General features: G+C 41.4%; 1 non-coding gene across 1 annotated transcript; it reads left to right on the plus strand.

The window, feature by feature from the left end:
- Window positions 1–4,718: 4,718 nt before the first annotated feature.
- LOC121101124 lies at window positions 4,719–4,825 on the plus strand. Its single transcript, XR_005833070.1, has one exon. It is a non-coding gene; the product is annotated as a U6 spliceosomal RNA (small nuclear RNA).
- The last annotated feature ends 17,469 nt before the right edge of the window (window positions 4,826–22,294 follow it).

Consider the following 22,294-nt stretch of genomic DNA (forward strand, 5'->3'; position numbering starts at 1 on the left):
GAATTTTTAAAAGTAAAGGAAACAAACCCTAGAAATAACTAGCTGCAGTCCAACCAAGAAAGAAAAAACAAAGCAAAACACAAGCTAGTGTCATAAAAGCCAAAGAAAGAGAGCAAGGGAAGTAAAGCATCTGCTGTAAAAAGCAGCACGGGATAGTTCCTAAACCACACACGCACGCCACGGTCCACTTTTCTCAGCGTAGGCGACCTTATCTCCGCTCGATTTCCACCCTCATGCCAGACTGTTCTAATGGACATCCTATCTGGGCATCTTATCATTTCATTTACAAACACTTAAGAATGTCTAACACACGAGGACTCATATATTTTATTTCTTGTGTAACACCAATGCCACTATCACACCGAAAAACAACGAATTCCTGTCTTCTAATGTCCAGTCACAGTCCAAATTTCCCCAATTGTCCCATAAGTGTCATTTTACAGTTAGATTTCTTGAACCAAGATCCAAAGAAAATCCACACCTTACATTTGGTTGATGTGTTTCTTATTTTTTCCTTGTCATTTATTTGTTGAAGAAACTGGGTCAAGCATGTCATTTTTGGTAGATAGGATTGGGTGATAACAGATATAAAATGGATACTTTCATGACTTCAAATAATTTTCTGAACTCTGTGTATTTAATGACTTTCTGTCTTATTGCGTATCGCCAATCCTTCAATCCCTGACACTTCTCTTGGTTTGGTGTTGTCTTTGATCCGGGGTTGGAACATCCCAGGTTCTATCTTGCTGTGCCTGCCTCCCTCTTATCCCCTGTGATCTCATCTTATAGGTCTCTGTTCAAGGAGAACATCCACGGAGAAGCCTTCCTGGGCTTCCCTGACTAGATATACATTCCCCCTAGTGTATATCTTCAATGCACCATCGACCTTCATTCTACGTTATCAGATTATCATCCTACTTTTATTTATTTGTGTAAGTCATTTTTTTAGAGGGGAGAGGGGCAGAAGGAGAGGGAGAGAGAGAATCTTAAGCAGGCTCCACTCCCAGCATGGAGATTGATCTCCTAACCCTGAGATCATGACCTGAGCTGAAATCAACAGTCGGATGCTTAACCGACTGAGCCTTCCAGGTGCCCCTTCGTGTAAATCATGTAATGCTTGTTACCCCTACGACTATGCTTATTCTGTCATTGTATTCCTGGTACTTAGCACCAAGCCCGAGACATGGCAAATGCTCAAGGAATATTTGTGGAATGAAGAAAGAAACTGTTTATGAGCTTTAAGAAATATCTATACAGTCCTGTAAATATAAGACCGGAGTTAAGCAATTTACCACCACCTTTGTGATTCCCTCCACATTTAGGTTTTTGTATTCATATTACTTCTACAGGGTTATTGTAGGATTACATTTTGAACCATAATTACTGCTGCTTTGTAATTCTGGATCTTTCTAAGTGGGTTCAGTGCTCACCACATATCTTTCTTCTGTCCATTCTATCTCTATTCTTCTCTTAGTTGCTGGTTTTGGTTCCTGAGGTGATTCTTCGGGGATGGCTCATGAGTGCTATGGTCCATGACACATTTGAAAATGCCTGAATGCTATCTTCATAGTTGAATGACAGCATGGCCTGGAAAAATGACTAGGTAACACGTGTCAGACATCGGAAAGAATAGCAGGATTTCGTGTTTTGCATTGTATCACAAAAAAATGCAGCACATTTCAGTCACATTCCAGTATGCTTTATAATTCAAAGTATTTCTAATTTCACAGTTCTTCACATGAAAACAAGGGTGGACAGTCTCTACAATGAATGAATTCAATAAATCATTGAGTTAAACCTTTTTTATGTGTGTTTCATAGTAATCATTTTTTGGTGGATATATAGATAAATCAAGAAAATAGTAAGGACAGGATTGAAAAATTATGTTATTTGACCCAGAAATTCCAATCCTATCTTTGTACCCTAGAGAACTGTTCACACTCATGCTCAGAGAACTGTATTGAAGACTGTTTCAACATTGTTTATGAAAGCTTGAAATGTGGAAACATTCTAAATGTGGTTCATTCACATAACGTATTACAAATCAGCCAGAATAATGAGCCAGAGCTACACAGAGAAAACAATGATCAATTTCAAATTTATGTTGAACTAAAAAGAGAGAGTTGCAGAAGAATACATGGAGTATATCATTTATGTCAAAGCTTAAAAGCATGCAAAAGAAACCTACACATTTATATGGACACACAGAACTGTACTTATGGGGTAAATATGTGCATTTATAGCGGCCAAGTTCCAGAGAGCTGGGAGTGGGAGCATGGGGAGGGGGTGGGGGGAGACAGCGTAGTTGGGGAGAGGCGGGGGAAGGGGGCTTCCACTGTATTTGCACCATTTTGTGTCTTAAGCTCACTGATGGACATTTATTCTATTCATCTTTAAAGTTTATGCATCTTGTAGGATTGAAATATTAACAAAACTAAGGAAAACTATGTTGAGTAAAATTTAACCTCTGATGACTAAAATCCATCTTGTTATTTTTTTACTAACACACACAGCAGTTCAACAGTTCATTGAACCTACTCTTTACCTATAGTTATGTTCTTGTTTCCTTCCTCCTTTTTTCTAATTCTTTTCATGACTCTTCCATACTTCTCTCCAGTCAATGATGTGTCTAAAAAATTAGATCTTATCTTTCTTTATCTATTACCTATCTTTTGTCTCCCACCCATCCATCATCTATCTACCTAGATGTATATTTATATGAAATGTTAAAAAACAAAATTCAACTGAGTAAATTTTAAAGATCTTATTGGCTTTATTTAACAACTCATGAACTGTTCAGCACTCCATCCAGCAGATAGAAAGGAGCTCTGAGGAGCTGTACAAGATGGAAGACTTTTATAGACAGAGGGAGTACGAACAAGGAAGTTACATGGGGCAAAGATGAGTGTTGGTTAAAGCAAGGTTACTTTCCTTTAGGAGATAAGGGGTCCATCAGGCAGATTACCTAGTTAGTGCTGGTCAGGTGATTCCTGACTGACTGGTTTAAGATTCCATTTCTGGGAGAGCTGAAACTGTAATTACGTCCTTGTTTGGTGACATGGGGCTTAGCATAAGTGACTCCATTTGGTACTAGTTGTCTTGTTTTTAACACGAGAAACATGATTTACTCTATTGACTTCAAGTTTGACTTAAATGCCTTTAGTTGACAGAACTAGTTCTAAAATGCTTTACACTTTGGGGCACCTGGAAGTCATGATCCTAGGGTCCTAGGATCGAGCTCCGCTAGGGCTCCCTGCTCAGCGGGGAGCCTGCTTCTCTCTCTCCCTCTTCCCCTTCCACCCCTCACCTCTGCTTGTGCTCCCTCTTTCAAATAAATAAATAAATAAATAAATAAATAAAATCTTTAAAATGCTTTACATTTTGAATTTGGGAAAAGCTCCCCCAAAAAGGAGGGAAGGGAAAGCAAAATTCCAATAGACTTCTGGAAAAGCTCAGCACTAGTTATACTAGGTTTCTCAACTCTGCGAAGTCTCTGAGTTCTGTTCTGAGATGGAGAAGCTGCCAGACATCCGTGTGATCTTTTTTGTTTTGCAGGAGGTAAGTCGCTGGCTGTTGTCTTTTATGTTATTTGTCACTTGCTGATTTTCTTGAAAGAGCTCAACTTCAGTGCTTTTGTTTCAGCTTTACTCAGCTCTCCCACCCCACAACCACTGGGAAACAATTTGTCTATCTTACATCTCTCACCTTGTTTGGAGTGAGATAGAAGTCAGACCTTGGGGGGGAAATGGGAGAAAATTAAATCTTGTGCAATGTGTGGCTTTTTTCCAGAGTTCCCCACAGGATAGCAGCTAAATGTTTAATCTTACTGTCTCTTTGAGGCATTTTAAAGCCAATTATCTGGGGGAGTGGATTGTTACTCTGCTGCTATTTTGAGAAGAGTGAGGAAACTGTTAGGTTTTTCTTGTATTCGTACAAATGACGTGAGCCTGGTGATGTGGTGACTTAGCTGCTTAGGATACTTTGCACAGGCTTCGGAGATAAAATAAGCAGGTTAGAGTATTACTGTTGCCAGATCCAAAGCAAGAAATATCAAATAAGTGGCCTTGAATTCAGAACATCCCAAAATGCTTTTGCCTAGAGCATATGAATACATGCGTCAGAAGTCTATACAGACTCTTCCAAACTGGGGAGAAAAGGATCTGGGGATGGCCTAAGATTTCCCCAAGGTCAATAATGGGGTTTTGTCCTCTCCTTCTAGCAACACCTTAATCTTTTCAGCTTGTGTCCTCCGAGTGCCACCGACAGCCAGCATGGGACCAGTTACTGAGCTGTAGATTGAAGGAAACTCATGAGTTCACCATGGCAGCAGTCCCTTTCTTGTCTTCAAGAGGGCAGGGATGGAGTCCGAGCTTTCTTTGTGTTTCTCTTAGAACCAAGACAGTATTAGCTCAATAAAAACTGATTACGGGACTAAGACTCTAATTCGTGACACTGTATCATGAACCCACAATCATTGAAAAGGTTTGATTTTGGCAAACCAATAGACAGACAAAAGTTGCCCCCAATACTAAAGGAAATTAATATATGATAGTTTCAAAGCAGTTGGAAAGAGATAGATTATTTAATAAATGGTTGGGATAACTGAAAAAAAGTTATAACTCAACACCAAATCCATTCCAATGACTTAGAAATTTAAATGTAAAAAAATGACTGTTAGCATGGGATATTTTTTAGAACGAATATTAAGAGGTAGAAAGGTACTCACTATGGCAGCACATGTACTAAAATTAGAAAGATACAAAGAAGATTAGCATGGCCTCTGCAAAAGGATAACATGCAAATTTATGATGTATTCCATATTTTAGAGAGAGAGAGAGAGAGAGGTGGAAGGCCCTTCTAAATAATACTTAAAATTGGAAACCATAAAAAGAAAACTTTAATACAGGTGACTATGTTAAAAACATTTCTACACAACAGAAAGCCTAAAAAGGAAAATTAGAAACCACAGTTTGGAGAAAGAAATGTTTGTAATGCACAAAAGAAGGACCTCATTGTCCAGTATGAAGCATTAGCTGACCAGTAAGAAAAAGATCATAGAAAATATACAAAGGCCCTGAATAAGCAACTTACTGGGAAAAAAAAAAACAACCCACAAGTGCTTCCATCACGTAAAAGAATGTTTGATCTCATTGAAAATAAAAGAAATAGAAGTTAAAATCATGAACACTATTTTTCATCTATCAAATATATCAGATGGTCTTGCAAGATCAGTAAACTAGATAATACACATGGGCTGGAAAAAGGCAGTCCCATACATTGCTGGTGGGAGTATAAGCCTCGCTATCTTTAGAAGGTAAGTAGGCAATATTTTTCAAAAGTACACATACTTTTAAATTTGATAATTCAACTCCTAGGAATTCATTCTACTGATAGTCCGGACATAGGTGCATAACAAAACAAATATTTATTGTGCCACTGTTTGTAATAACCTAACACTAGATAAAATCTAAATTTTTATTAAGTAGGGGTTGGTTAAATAGATTATAAAATAAATTGATAATGAAATCATTAATAGTATTATAAATCAGGTAGATCTATGTAGACCAATGTAAAATAATCCTCCAGATTTAGTTCTAAAAGATGCACAGAATAGTGTACTCCTATTTGTGGCATTTCAAATAAGTGAGAAAATGATGAAATACTCTAAAAATGAAATTGGGCAGGTGGCTATCACAGCACATACAAAATATAATTTATACTTGAAACAGGAAAAGAACTAAACATAGTAATAATACCATATAATACTTACAGTGTATAAGCATTTTACAAAACATTAACAATAATATTTTTTTATAAACATGGATTGAGGAAGACGTTCCTAAGCAACTGCAAAACCCAGTGGTCCTAAAGTGAAATAAACTGATAGATTTCACTACATGAAGATTTTAAAACTTCTGAATATCAAGAGATAGCATAAACAAAGCTTTCAGAAAGGGAATTAATAACAGAAAATATTGTAATGTATAAAAGAGACACGTGGGTTTATCTACATATGTAAAGAGCTCCTACAAATCATTAAGAATAAAAAGATAAAGGACCAAACAGAATAGGGTTTGCAAAACCAAGTCCCTACAGGGATTAGACAGGTCATTGAAAGAGATCAGTGACCTGTTGCAAGGGAACATAGAGTCCAGGAAAGACCTACTCCACTAGAGGAAGGAGCCTTTCTTCTGTTCCAGCCATTTATTGCCACAGGCGGCCCAATGCTGTAGAGCCTTCAGGTATTCAGGAGAGGCTAGAAATATGGCTTTAAAAAATGTTAAATATTCCAATTTCTAAACTTTGGAAACTAATTTGACGAGAACTACAAAATGCTGTGTAGAATGAGCAAAACATACCTTTTTAAACTTTATTATAGAAAAATGAGCAAAGGCTGAAAACAGGCCACTCACAGGAACACAAATTGTCAAAAGAAATTTAAAATTATGGCTAATCTCCTTTAGTCAGAGAAAGGCAAAATGAAATCATGAGATACGTTTTTCACCCATCATAGTGACTGAAATTAACAAGAACAGATAATACTGTGTGTGGATACAAGGCTTAATAAAATGGGAAATTGTATACACAATTGGTAAGAGTTTAAGTGTTGGTATCTTTTTCTGGAAGGCATTTTGACACTATCAAAATTAAAAATTTAAGGGCATGCCCTTTGATTTAGTAATTCAATTTCTAAGTACTCCACTAAAATATTTTCACCTGTGCACAAATATGCTTTTAGTATTCTTTGTTATATTGCTTATAATTATGAGATATTGAAAAGTCTCATCCCTTATGAAGGACAGTTATGCTGAATAAATTATGGTTGAATCCTCACTGTATAAGTATTGTGCCGTCACTGAAAAGGATGAGATAGTTCTCTACGGCATTGCAAGAGCTCCAAGCTGGATTACATGAAAAAAGCAAGTTACAGAACAGTACATATTATATGATCTCACTTATGAGAAAATTATTTGTATGTATACATACACGTGTGCATAGAAATGTATAGAGAATGGCCTGGAAGGCTCTACTCGAATTATTGGCTGTGTCAACTCTGGGAAAGAAGTGTAATCGATGGTGGTGCAGTACTAAGGCATTTTTATTTTTTTCTTAGATTTTTTTTTAATGTAGATTAGATTGGCAGACTTAACGTGTAAATGACCACATAATAAATATGTTAGGTTTTGTGGGACATGGTTTCCATCACAACTATTCAGTTCTGATGTTGTAGCAGGAAAGCAGCCACAGACGGTATGTAAATGAATGGGGATGGTTGTGTTCCAATAAAACTTTATTTATCAGAACAGACAGTGGGTTGGATTTGGCTCCAGGGCTGTGGTTTGTCAGTTCTCCTTTAAATGCTTTTCTGTTTTCTGGAGATGTTTATTTCTTTAAATGCTTGAATCTTTTAATAAAGAAAATGTATTTATACCTTTTGTACTTGTAAAAATTTCTACCTCCACCTGCATTTTTTTATTGGGGAGAAAGCAAAAGAAATAGCATAAAGTGTTATTTATTTTTAAATATTGAACCAGTTTTTAAAAATACCACTCAAGGATTAATTTATCTCTTTCATCATAGGTTTGAAAGAGCACGTTTATTGTGTGCTAATTTTTTACATATATTTGTGTCTGTTTTCGAACTCCCTATGTTCCTGTACCAGGGCCAAGCTTTCAACATTACAAAAGCTTTTAAATCTACTTTTATCTGTTAAGGCTAGTTCCTACCTCACTCTTCTCTTCCAGAATTTTCTTGACAGTTTCATAGGTTTGTCTTTCAGATTAAAATGTGTATAATGATTTACCTCAAAAAATCTTGTTTTGGTTTTCGTTTGACCACAATTTAAGGACCGCTGACATCTTTGCATTATTAATCATTTCTACTGAAGAACTAGGCACATATTTCCATTTTTTTCAAGCTCTCAAATGTCCTTCAACTGAATTTTACATTGTTCTGCACATATTGTACATCCTACATGTTTCTTATTAAGTTTGTTCTCGGGCTACGGCAGACACTATAAATTGTATTATTTAACACCAGCTCCAACTCCTTTCTAGCATGCTTCCTGTAAAGACTGAAAGGCTAAAAACCACATTTTCTAGACTCTGTGGTAGCTGGGGTTCTGGGTGTGATGTGAGTTCTATGGAGCTGACCCACCAGGGTAAAACTTAGGAAGACAGCACTGAGAACCAAGAGGGGACCCATTTGGAAGAACAGATCTGATGGCAAAGGTGTTCAGTGGCATTGGGGTTTTCTCTAGAACATTCCTGCGCTGTGACTGGGTATTGCTGCAGGTAGAATTCCTCCTCATCCTGTGGCATCCAAGTTTGGATCCCTGAACTGTATCCCCCAAATACCATAAACTCCCTAATTTGTTGTAGTAAACTTGTTTTTGTTTAAAATAGATAGATTTGTTGTCTGAAATTCTGTCTGATATCCATGCATGTTTCATTTTATTATAAAGGGAATCTTGTATTCCCTCATATCTTCTGATTGTTGATTATATATGAGAAAGCTATTAGTTTTTTTCTATATTAAATTTGTAACTAGCTACCTAACCTAATTCAGATGGGTTCTAATCATTTGTAATGAAATTTCTAGTTTTCCAGTCATATAATCATATCCTCAAATAATATTACTTTTGCCTCTTTTGTTCCCATATTTATCCTTGACATCTTGCCTTCCAAAGTGCATTGACTCCCAATAACATTACATGACATTACACTGACTCCAGACCAATGTTAAATAATAACGGATAAATTGGACATCTGCCTTGTGCATTAATGCTCGTAATGTTTTATCAGGAAGAACAATACTAGATTTCGCTTTGTAATATATTAATCATGTGGAGTATTCACATATCACTATTTTCACATTCTTAAATCATAAAAAGATGTTGAAATTGGCCAAATGATAGCATCTCAGGAGATAATCAGATCTTCTTTGACATCTGATATGGTGAATTCCATTTAAGACTTCTAAATCTCCCATGCCCAACAGTGCTGCAGAAAGGGTACCAGACACTCCTGACAGTCTGTCCCTCCCTGTGTTCTTTACATAAAGTACTATTCTCATTCATTTAATGCTTCCTGCCTAGAATTCCTGTTTGTCTGATATTGATATCACAACCCTCATGTGTTCCCCAGCCAGACTGGCAAAAAATCTACCAATTTCTTAACCATCCTCACTTGCTTGCCCTGCCTGAGCTGTGAAGTCTGAGGGAACAAATCCTTTCCAAAGGAGTCAATCCAACTTCCCCTTGGTAGCTGAACAGAGCGCCAATCTGGGCCTGCTGCTGGGAGGTCTCAGGGACCTGCTCCTGCCCAGGGCCACCTGGGTCCCCCAAAGAGCTTCTGTGAGCTCCTGTGGGCTACGCTTAGCCCAACGTGGCCTTCATCGGCTCCCCCAAACATAGCCCTAAGCCCCAGCTCTTTCAACAGAGTTCATCTCTCTAAGATGCTCCGGCCAAGCTGACCCATTTGTCCCGCAGACAAGATGCTTTCTCTGGGTTTCTGACCCTCATCCAGAGGTTTTTCTTCTCAACTCTCCAAACGCAAAAGGTTCCTTTCAGTCCTTTCCTTGGACAATACAGCTAGACTTTGTATTCAAGCCTTCAAAAACACAATAGCATGCTTATATTTTATCTTAGACTTTATAACCCCCCAAACCTGGTTACTCTCTTCCCTTCTTCATTTCCTTCTCATCGTCAGAGTGGAGGGGGTAAAGAGAAAGACCCAACCACGCATGGGGGGGGGGGGAGAAAAGAAAACGATCTCGCATGGGGTGAAGGAGGGGCTAGAGGAGCCGATCACGTGTATGTGGGGTGGGGTAGATGAGAAGGACCCAATCAACTTTAGGGAACGAGTTATACCTCTCACAAACCACAGTGTAGTAGTTAGGGCAGTTATAAGTTAAATTCTCTAAAGGTCACTCTTAAGTAAGGTTAACTTTTACTATAGGGTCTGTGTGTCGTGTTTCATTTGTGTGCATGTGAGTTAAAGGTTTGTAATGTGCTTTTAGTTCTGTGATTACCTTTGTGATTTTAAATATTAAGATCTCTATTTCTGGACTCACCAGATTTTGAAATATCTTTATAATTCTTCCTGATGAAAAAGGTGGAAACTTTTTCCTTATACTTCCTCACACATTCTGTTCCACCTCTTGCAGTGAGGTAAAAATGTACTATTCAAATATACAGAAAATGTAACTTCATTTTAAATAACTGAGCTGATTTTATTCTGAGTGTCTGTTCCCATTCAGTGGTAAAAGGAAATGCTAAATGAAGCAGCAGCAAACAACACTAATAGAATAAAACTTCCAATATTCCAACCCTGTTTTTTCCCAAAGACTCTTAACCGTGTCCATTCGAGGAGCCTGAGGCTAATCCAGTGAAAACCGTCTCTGTGGGGTGGGGTTACCGGATTCAGCACGTCAAACAAGACATTTCAATGGGACATACTTATGCTTAAAAAAAAATCATTGTTTATCTGAAATTTAAATTTAACTCTGCATCCTGCATTTCATCTGGCAATCCCATTTGGGATGGGAAAGGAAAAGGGGGGGAAGAGGAACAGAACGGAAACAGAAAGGAAATGTTGAATTTAACAGGAGTCTTTCCCTCTTGTCTCTGGGTGGTGTCTAGGCCTGGGGAAGCCTGAGTTACATCATCATGGGGGTGGGGGCTGTCTGGTCTCCATGTTTATTTTCTGCTGGCTCCCGGGGACCACTGGTGGAGGTGAGGTTTATTTTGTAGACTTTGGGTGTGGGTTCCTGTCTACTTTGGTCCACTGATGAACTTTTTTGGCTGCCACGACTTGTGATCCATTTTCTTGGCCCAGGCTGTGCTAGGATCACTCCAAGAATCTCACCGTAGCTCCCTGATGACTGGCCCCTCCTTACCAGGGGTGAGAGGGGTCCAGTTTCATCTTCTAACCTGCCCCAGCCGGGGGACCGGGTGGGGTACATCACCCAGGCGTGAGGAAGGCATTGTGAGGGACGATCCTGCAAAGCCATACAGCTGGGGAAAGATCAAAGGGAGGAGCAGATTTTGCCAAAATCCATGACAGGATTTCCCCTTTTTCTTTTACCCCACCAGTATAGCTCCTTCTGTGTGCTAAATGACCGAAGAAAAGAAAGATGGCACTGCCGAACAGGCCCTTTTTCAGCCTTGCTTACTCTGCCTGTCTCTCACATAGAACTCAAGTCTGAGAGCAATGTTCTCTTTGCTTCTACAGCCAACCCTTGCCCTCCGACCCCACCCTTTCCAGAAGGACAAATTGGTTAGGTTTTCAGAACATCTTTCACTTTTAGAGAATCTCTTCTCTATTATGAGATTTGTGTAGGTATACATTTGCTTAAGCATTAGAATAAAAACTATTCTGTTGTCTTTAACCAGAGTTCCCATAAGTTTAATGATTATATATTCGTCCAGGAAGTTAATCCAGTTTCTAGTAACTGTTTCTTATTGTTAGATACTTGAACATTCCGATTATTTCCTTCAAAATAAAGTTTGTGAACCAAGATGTTCCTGAGTTTTGTGTTTTACCCTGTTTTCTCATTTTGCATTATCAGCATCGGGATTATTATGTCAAATAAGAACTGCAAAGGCATCCTCGGTACACACAACTACATTGCTTTCTGGAAAGACTGTTACATGCTGGGAAAAAATGGGACGTGATTAATGTTTATTGTGATGATGTTTTCCAAAGACCAAGAATGGCTCAAGCCCTGCTCTAGCCATGGAAACGCCAACCTACAGGGATGCTGATGGGGGCATATGAATGAAGGAGAACACAGCCATTGGCTGAGACATTGGCCCCAACTTCTGTGTAGCACTCACATGAACCAGGTGGAAACTTAATGGAAGTCCTTGGCCCCATGCCCAGCTCTAGATCTTATACCTCACCATCATGATGGCGGGGTTGTGGGGCAGGGGCATTGCACCTGCTTACAGAAGAGCAGGAAGCAAGGCTCCTGAGAACTGTTCCAACCCTGAGGTTAGTGTACATGTAGATTGTCTACCTGGGGCCTTTCCACCCCATATTCCAGGTGCAGGCTAGAGTCCCAGACCTGCCTGTCAGGGAAGCCTATCCCAAGCTTCAGTAATGGGATCCGGTTGTGATCGCTGGAAACCCAATGCCAAATCAGGAAGTTCTTCTCACCCTTGAGGACTATCAGAAGATCCTGCTCTGACCTCGTAGGCCTGGTTCTCAGAAATTTCCTGCTGCTTCCCTGTGATGTCCCCGTTCATCCTCTCTTGGTCTTTGTGACAGTATTACTTATATTGGTAGCAGCCACGATGGGACATTAGCCCAGAGCCTCCTGGTACATTACACAAGAAGTCACACCCCTTTTTCATTCCAAATTATGCATAACTCTGTGACTTAAATGATTTTACCAAAAAATATAGTCCAAAGAGCAAACTAGCAATACAAAAACAATTCACAAAATACGGGTTCTGAATCCCACAAGGAAATAAAATGCTTCCTTTGCACTCAGATTCAGTAAAGTCCCCCATGTTTTGTCATGAGCTTTAATTCTGCTTGGTCCCAGCTGGGCCGAGCCAAGTGTGGGGTGTGGAGATGCCTTGGGGTCCCTCCTTCAGTCACTGTGGTCCGGACTGTCATGCCCCTCAGCACAGTGACATTCTCATCTCACACACACCCCCTTTTCTGGGGGGACTCAAATAGAATCAGCTTACTAGTCACACACACTTCCCAACGAGAAGTAAGATTCCTAAGACATAGCGCACTTTACAGTCAAGGACTAACTGTCAGCAGGTCGTGCTAATGAGGAAAGGAAAGAAGAAAAGGAAAAGCTTTTAATTAATTAATTAATTAATTAATTTTTGAAAGGGAAAGGCTTTTAAATTCAATTCTCCTAAAGCTTTGTCAAGCTGACTGGAACCATTTTGGCTGGTGGAAGGGTCCAGAACATTCATTCAGATCCACTCAGCACAGGAGCTAGGATACTTCTTTCAGTAAGTTAAGATTAGTCAGAAAGGACCCCAGAGAAGCACATCTGGATGAGGGCACCTGAGGCTCTTTCTTAACTTCAGGAAGGACGAGGCCAAGCAGGTAGACGTTTCTGATGGAATCGCTATGATGAAAGTGGCCCCAAGGTCTCATGACACTTTTTCCAGTCTACATTAGCCCTCTTGGCTCCCTCCGCCTCCACCCCAACCAGCCAAGCAGCCAAGGAGGGTTTGGGGCTGAATCAAGTGTGACTGCTTTCAACTTCTGGTCACCTGTTCCCCTTGTTCACCCTAGGGCATGGACTTTGCCTTCCTGGGCACCCCAACCCAGGACTGTATAAGGGAAGCTTCCAGTGTTCATTGTATTTTAGTTTATCTTCTGAGAGGCCAGAGCATAACCCCTGGGAAAGCTGTTGGAGAAGAAACAGTTTCTAAACTCCTAGAACTATTGATATTAATAGTAAAACCTAGCAGTCGTTGAACATATAGCACTCACCAGGCACTGTTCTCAGTTGTATCTAACAGATCATCAAATCTTTCTGTCCCCTGCAGTGTTAGAAGGCAGGGCGCCCCCTACCTGTAGGGGCCTAGCCCAGCATGGAAGGTGATGTGCTTCTTCGCCAGTATGAGCGAGGAGAGCAACACAGGCAGGATATGCAGAAAGAACCCGTAGGGGGCTGCTTGCATCTCTGCCCACAGCAGATCTGAGACAGCAGACGAGGGTGTCTGATACCGAGACCACATTAATGACCATTTCCTGAGGTTCCTTCCTGGGTGTGTGTGTACCAGGGATGTGACACAGGCTGGTGGACCGGGCAACTTCCCTGGCGGTGTCACTGTGGGCTGTCTGAGTTGTCACTGGGAACACCTGGGGATCCTGGACACATATTGGGAGTGGTCTGAGCACTTGATGTTGCAACCTTAGTTTATCTGACAAACGTATTGAGCACCCACTGTGTGCCAGGCACAGCCATGAACAAACTTATTTGAGCACTTCATTGCCTTCTGGCACCATAAGATGTTCCAAGTTCACCTTGGATTTTTTCTCCCCCAGTCCTGGAATCAACCACTCCCTCAAGGAGCTCTGATTCATTTTATTGAAGAATGATGTTTAGAAGCCACAGTCTAGGTACTTAGTGTTCTCATTGCCACTGGAGTGTCATTGCCTGTGAGCTGTCTTAGCTTGTCACGAGAACCCAGGAGCCAACCTGCAGGACCTCTAAAAAACCAAAGCTAAAACGATTTGAGCAACAAAATAAATAATGCTTGTATTAGATTATAACTCATAGAAAAAAGTGACTGTTTAACCCATAGAAGAAAGTGACTGTCCATAAGCCCTTACTGCTATAAATAAAAAATTGAAGGAATAAATAGAGGAGAAGGGACATCTCTTACTTATAAAGTTCCTGTTAATAAATGTAGATAGAAAGACAGAAATTGAAAATCACTATTAGGCAAACCTCTCAGTACTAACTGCTGCAGACAGGACCCACCAATGGACGCTAAAACTTTGAGGAGATGCAGGACATTTGCATAGTCTCAAAGTATTTTCCCCCAAATATTTGCCAATGACAAAGTGAACACTAGTAACTTTGCAATGAAGAAACACCTTCTTAACCAAGTAATCGAGGTTAACACCACCAGTAACAACCCTGTGATAGGATACACTGAGAACGAAACGTCTAGGGTATTCTGGCCCCAAATCCATTACTTTCTCCCAGTCATGAGAAAACCTCAGACAAATGATCAAAACATTTTACAAAATGGGGCGCCTGAGTGGCTCAGTCATTATGCATCTGCCTTCAGCTCAGGGCGTGGTCCCGGGGTTCTGGGATCGAGCCCCACGTCAGGCTCTTCCACTGGGAGCCTGCTTCTTCCTCTCCCACTCCCCCTGCTTGTGTTACCTCTCTCTCGCTGGCTGTCTCTCTCTGTCAAATAAATAATAAATAAATTAATTAAAAAAAAATTTTACAAAATAATCCATCCCTACTCTTCAAAATGTTAAGGTCATGAATGACATGGCAAGATTGAAACTGTCACATATTGGAGGACAAGAGTTAGAAATAAGCACTAAATGCCATGCTGGCTCCAAGAAAAAAGACCTAAGTGGAAAAAGCAGTGAAACTCTTGATAAAGTCTGTAGTTTAGTTAATAATATTCCCAGTTTTGATCATCCTGCTGTGGCCACATAAGATATTAACATTAGTGGAACCTGGGAGGGGGGTGTACTATTTTTGCAACCATTCTGTAAATATAAAGTTAATACAAAAAGATAGTTAATAAAAAAGAAGGAAGAATTAAAAAAAAAAACACAATAAACCCAACATCTTTTCTCCTTTCAGCGATCTTAGCTAGTTGTACATGCTTGGGTGGGATCCTTAACAGTGCCTCGGTCTCCTCATCTGTAAAATGGGATAGTAGTAGTATCCAGCTCACTGGGTTGTTAGGAGCGTTAACACAAGTGCAGGGTTCAGGCCGGTGCCTGGCACACGGTGGGCACTGATGAGAGACAGTCTGCAATTATTTAACATTCTCGAGCCGTGTGTACCACCCTTGGCTGGAGTCAGCTTTCTGGGCTCCAGCAGCTCAGGCAAACTTAAGAGCATGCAGACGGTCGTACGAAAAGAACAAAAGGAAGGTGGTGTGTCCCTTAGAGCAGGTGGGTGTTGGGGGGGCGCACAAGGATCCTGCCTCAGGAAGAGGCATGCTGTAGAACATCCCCACCTAAATCCTCCCTGCCCCTAAGATTGACTGCATGGGGGTTAAGGCTTCCTTTTTAGGTATCTGTGTCACCAGCACCTGGCAAGGAAACTCACACACACGAGGACTACGAATAAATATGTTTTAATTGATTTAAATGTGGAAAACACTCCTGTTCTAAAAATATATGGAAAAACATGGTAGTGTATGATCTATACAGAGATTATCATGTAAAAAGATAAACACCCATAAGTGGAGAGTAAAAGAAAATAACATGCCACACTGTTAACTGCAGTTGTACGTGAGTCATGGGATTAAGGGAAGGTTTGTTTTCTTGGCTTTTCTGTACTTGTAATTTCTTTTTTTATTGAGGATACCTAACCGTGACAATGAGAGTATCGTGAGAAGCACGGTTTCTCTGAGATCCTGCCCCAGCTGACTTCCTAGGGGCACCATAGTGGTGGAGCAAGGATTGTTGAACTTGAAAGAACTGAGCTGAGCCTGCTGGAGGGGTGGTACAGAGAGAAGATGCTTCCCTCAGAGGCCCGCAGAGAGGGGGCAAGGGGGTCAGCAGACAGAAGAGAACAGTGTGCTGCCTGCTGGCCTGCCTCAGGGGACACCCAGGGCCTGGGGACATTGAAGCTGTGGGCACCAGGAAAGGAAGGAACAGAACAGCTGAGATGTCACCCAGCAGCTCCTCACAGCAAAAGGCTGTACCCCTCCTGAGAAATACTCCCTCCTTCAAAGAACTTTGGTTCTACTCACCGTGTTTTGTTTGGTGACAATAATTTATGGAGATGTGCCTTTTTGCTGAATGATTTCTGTTGCTTTTTTCCATTCTTAAACTTCTTGTCCAAACATGGTGACCAACTGCACGATCCTATGGGCCAGGTGAGCTCCAGGAGAGACGTCTAGAAGGGGGCCTTGCCTTGGTTGGACTGTTGGATGACACGGGCTCTGAGGTTCTTCCCAACTGTAATTCATTAGGTGGTGGAAGCCTGAGGACCCAGCACAGGATAAAGATATTTGGGAGGAGACCTGAGTCAAAAATCTGTGATGATTCTTCTTCTGCTCACCGTTCATGATTGTGATTGTCCTTGAGTTATGGGGGCCTTGGGATGAAGGCTGTGGGGCAGAACAGTTGTCTGGCCTCAGATGCCCTAGAGTTTCCTAAAAGCCTCTGGATGGCCTTTTCTGTCTCTGGAACATGATTCCCTTTGAAAATGCTTTCTAATTCTTTTTTACAACATTCCTTTCTCCTCCCCAAAGCTCTATGGAATTAAAATACAAGCCAATTAAATGCCATTTAAGACCACGGAGACAACAAAGTTTTGAGGGTACATGTTGTCTGTGAATCACCACGCTGAGGCCTCTTTGACCTTGTAGGGAGAGACATGCCATTTTGATGTGGGTTCCCATTGCTGTGTGATCCACATTTCTCCCTCTACTTTGAAGGGTCCCATGAAATTGGTTTACTGTTCTCCCCTGAGCCCTGTACTATGTCAGAAGAGAGATGTAAGTGGACGCGTTGGCTTTTGAAATGCACATGCTGTGTGTTTTCATAATGTGACTGGGTAGGATTGTCACGCTACCAAATTAGAGCCTTGTTTTTAGAGCCCAACTCTGTGAAGAGTGCACTAGATTCCTATGGTCTGGAATGGGGTCAAGTCCTGCTTCCATGAAGTGGAGAACTTCTATCAACAAGCTTGGTTATTGGTGCCAGTTATTGGTTTTAAGCCAAAACCTTTATCCAGGTGTTCAAGATCTTCCTGAGTAAGTTCCTATCTATTTCTCATCTTTGATTCTGCCCTAGTGACCTTCAAAGAACTGAATGCCCCTCTGCACTGTTCTCTGGATAAATCTTGGCATTCACTAATCCAGCTCTCCATTCACTTGTTCCTTTATCCAACAAACATTTATCCAGTACATACTGTAGCTATGAACAAGACTGTCTTGATGCCAGATTTCAATGTACTTATATTTCTAAGACTTTTTTTTTTTCAAATTCAGTGTCCAAACTATCTTTGAGCCTGAGTGTTCTCCCTGCTTCTGAGGCCAATTCAAATTTCATCTCTTTGTAACGTTCTTTCTGGTTCCTTCACTGTAAACGTACGGCTATGAATTTCAACCAAGTCTCAACCTCAGTCATGCATTTCTCTGTCATTCACACCCACAACTTCTTTTTTTTTTTTAAAGATTTTATTTATTTATTCGACAGAGATAGAGACAGCCAGTGAGAGAGGGAACACAAGCAGGGGGAGTGGGAGAGGAAGAAGCAGGCTCATAGCGGAGGAGCCTGATGTGGGGCTCGATCCCAGAACTCTGGGATCACGCCCTGAGCCGACACACCCACAACTTCTGTCTTCTCAAATCCCTGCCTATCAGCTAACGACCTCATCTCATACATCACAGAGGAAAGAGAAGCAAGGAGAGAATAATCTACTTTTCCACTAACAAATCTGTCAAAGTACCTACATTTGATGATGCCTCCTACTTCCACAGAAAGCTGGTGATCCCATTCCCACTCATCTGCTGAAGGGGCCTGCTGTGGTAGTCATTCGTCTTCTCTCCCAAAAGACACAGTTTGCCTATCTGCTAAATTATTACTCTGAGCACTCAACTAGGCTGCACGCAATAGCTTCCAGTAGAAAATAAAACAACCCTCTGTGCCTCCAGCACTGTCCTCCTCAACTACAGTCCCATTTCTTTGCTGGCCACTGGAGAAATAATGCCTGGCTGTGTAAATCTCAACTCATGTGTCATCGCCCCTCCCGTGTTCTTATAACATGCTGCATGGCTGCAAAGTTCCTCCCTCCTGACACTCTTCTGGTCCAATCCACAGTTGGCTCCCAGTGCTCATCTCCCTTGCCCCCCCACCCCTAGCAGTGTTTGACACAGTTCATCAATCGCTCCTTCTTGTCATTCTTCTTTTTCCTTTGACTTCTTGGACACCATGTTCACCTGCCGTGCCTTTTCAAAGAGTTTGGCTGGCTTCTCTGCTCCACCATGATTTCTCTGTGTTGCAGTGTCCCAACCCAGTTCTCTTCACTGTCCTGGTCTTGTCCAGTCCAGTGGCTCAGAATACCATTTATACGAGGAGGAGTTAAGATGGCAGAGGAGTAGGGGACCCCTTTTTCAGCTGGTCCTCTGAGTCGAGCTAGATAGGTACCAGACCAGCCTGAACATCCACAGAATCAGCCTGAGACGCAGGAAGATACATCTGGATCTCTACAAATGAACATCTCCAGTGCTGAGTATTGAGGTACAAAGCGGGGAGCCATGAAACCACGCAGAGATATCGGAAGATAAACGGAAGTGGGAGGCAGCCTCCCCATTTGGGCGCTGGGAAGCAGTAGCCACCTGCACAGGGGAGCAGGCGGACTCGTGGACCGGCACCCACGAGAGAGCAGACTGAGACCGTGAGCCCAGGAAGGCGCCCCACCAGACTGAAACGGAGCTCCAGTGTGCTCACTGGAACCAGACTGAGACCGGGAGCTCCGGAGTGCGTGGGGGAGGCTGGCGGCTGGCGGTGTTAGAAACACAAAGGACAGAGACCTGCCAGCCCTGGAAGTGAGGGCTGGGACGCCAGGTGCGGGGTGCACATCCCCGGACGCTGCAGGGTTGAGCAGCGCCAACAGAAACAGAGTTAAAGTGGCCAGAACATCAGTGGAGAACGGTCCGCGATCCCTCTGTTCTGAGACAGAGGCTGAGATTTGGCCACTGCTGCTCTGACATTCAGAAGAGGCACAGCAAACCTCCAGGGAAAACCGACAGAGAACAAAAGCCTGGAAACACCGGCTCACAGTTTGCCCATCCCCATCCCCCCCCACAGGGAACACAGAGACTCTGCCCAAACAGGGTTGCCTGAGTAACAGTGCGGCAGGCCCCTCCCCCAGAAGGCAGGCTGAAAAATCACGAAGCCCACATCCCTAAGATCCCTATAAAACAAGAGCACACGGACTGGGTCCCGGTCAATAATTTGGGCTCTGGACAACCCCGCAACCTCTCCTCATCAGAATGACGAGAAGGAGAAATCCCCTCCAGCAAAGAAAAGACAATGAGTCTGTGGCCTCTGCCACAGAACAAATGGATATGGATATAACCAAATTGTCAGAAATGGAATTCAGAGTACAATGGTCAAGATGATGTATAGACTTGAAAAAATTACTAACGAAAATGTTAATGAGAATATAGAATCTCTAAGGGCGGAAATGAGAGAGAGTCTGGCAGAAATTAAAAATTCTATGAGCCAAATGCAGTCAAAACTAGAGGCTCTGACGGCCAGGGTGAATGAGGAAGAAGAATGTATCAGCGGATTGGAGGATGGGTTAGTAGAAGAAAAAGCTAAAATAGAATCTGGACTCAAAAAAATCCATGCTCAGGAATGTAGGTTACGGGAGATTACTGACTCAATGAAACGTTCCAATGTCAGAATCATCGGCATCCCTGAGGGGGTGGAGAAAAACAGAGGTCTAGAAGAGATATTTGAACAAATTGTAGCTGAAAACTTCCCTAATGTAGCAAGGGAAACAAACATTCATGTCCAAGAGGCAGAGAGGACCCCTCCCAAGTACAAACACGACAAACCTACACCCCGTCACATCATAGTGCAATTCGCAAATATTAGATCCAAGGATACAGTATTGAAAGCGGCCAGGGCAAAGACATTTCTCACGTACCAAGGCAAAGGTATCAGAATTACGTCAGACCTGTCTACACAGACCTGGAATAAGAGAAAGGGTGTGTGTGTGGGGGGGTATTTTCAAAGCTTTTTCAGAGAAAAACATGCAGCCAAGGATCCTTTATCCAGCAAGGCTGTCATTCAGAATTGATGGAGAAATAAAGACCTTCCAGAATCGCCAGTCATTAACCAGTTTCATAACCATGAAACCAGCCCTACAGGAGATATTACGGGGGGGGGGGGTTCTATAAAAGTAAAAAGGCCCCAAGAGTGATACAGAACAGAAAGTCACAATCGATAGAAACAAAGACTTGACTGGCAACATGGCATCATTAAAATCATATCTCTCAATATTCAGTCTCAATGTAAATGGCCTAGATGCTCCCACAAAGCGCCACAGGGTTGCAGATTGGATAAAAAGACATGACCCATCCATTTGCTGTCTACAAGAGACTCATTTTGAACCTAAAGATACATTCAGACTGAGAGTAAAGGGATGCCATACCATCTTTCACGCCAATTGACCTCAAAAGAAAGCTGCGGTAGCAATTCTCATAACAGACAGATTGGATTTTAAACTAAAGACTATAGTTAGAGACACAGAAGGGCACTATATTATTCTTAAAGGATGTATCCAACAAGTGGATATGACAATTATAAATATATATGCCCCTACCAGGGGAGCAGCAAGATACACAAGCCAACTCTTAACCAGAATAAAGAGACATATAGATAAAAATACGTTAATAGTAGAGGACCTCAACACTCCACTATCAGAAATATACACAACTAATGAATCATCGAGCCTTACATCGGAAACCGGGGATGTACTGTATGGTGACTAACATAAAAAAAAAAAAAAAGAAATAGACAGAACACCCATGCAAAAAATCAACAAAGAAACAAGGGCTTTGAATGCCATATTCGACGTGTTGGACCTCATAGATATATATAGAACACTACACCCCAGAACCAAAGAATACTCATTCTATTCTAATGCCCGTGGAATATTCTCAAGAATAGACCATGTTCTGGGACACAAAACAGGAATCAACCGATACCAAAACACTGAAATTATTCCCTGCATATTCTCACACCACAATGCTTTGAAATTGGAACTCAACCACAAGGAAAAATTTGGGAGAAACTCAAACACTTGTGGACTAAGAACCATCCTGCTCAGGAATGATTCGATAAAATAGGAAATCAGAAATCAATTTAAACAATTTATGGAGAACAACGAGAATGAAAACACAATGGTCCAAAACCTATGGGATACTTCAAAGGCAGTCCTAAGGGGAAAATACATAGCCATCCAAGCCTCACTCAAAAGAATAGAAAAATCTAAAATGCAGTTTTTATATTCTCACCTCAAGAAGCTGGAACAGCAACAGAGCGACAGGCCTAATCCATGCATGAGAAAGCAATTGATCAAGATTAGAGCAGAGATCAGTGAATTAGAAACCAGGAGTACAGTAGAGCAGATCAATAGAACTAGAAGCTGGTTCTTTGAGAGAATTAATAAAATTGACAGACCACTGGCAAGACTTATCCAAAAGAATAGAGAAAGGACCCAAATTAATAAAATTATGAATGAAAAAGGAGAGGTCACAACCAACACCAATGAAATTGGAAGGCTTATTAGAAAATTTTATCAACAGCTTTATGACAATAAATTAAGCAATCTGAAAGAGATGGAGGCCTTCCTGGAAACCTATAAACTACCAAGACTGAAACAGGAAGAAATTGATTTTTTAAACAGACCAATTAATTATGAAGAGATTGAAACAGTGATTAAAAATCTTCCAAAAAAAACAAAATGCCAGGGCCTGATGGATTCCCTGGGGGATTCTACCAAACATTCAAGAAGAAATAATACCTATTCTCCTAAAGCTATTTCAAAAAATAGAAACAGAAGGAAAGCTACCAAACTCATTCTA

This window comes from Ursus maritimus, unplaced genomic scaffold (assembly GCF_017311325.1).
Source record: "Ursus maritimus isolate PB19 unplaced genomic scaffold, ASM1731132v1 scaffold_6, whole genome shotgun sequence".
In the NCBI taxonomy this organism is placed as follows: Eukaryota; Metazoa; Chordata; class Mammalia; order Carnivora; family Ursidae; genus Ursus; species Ursus maritimus.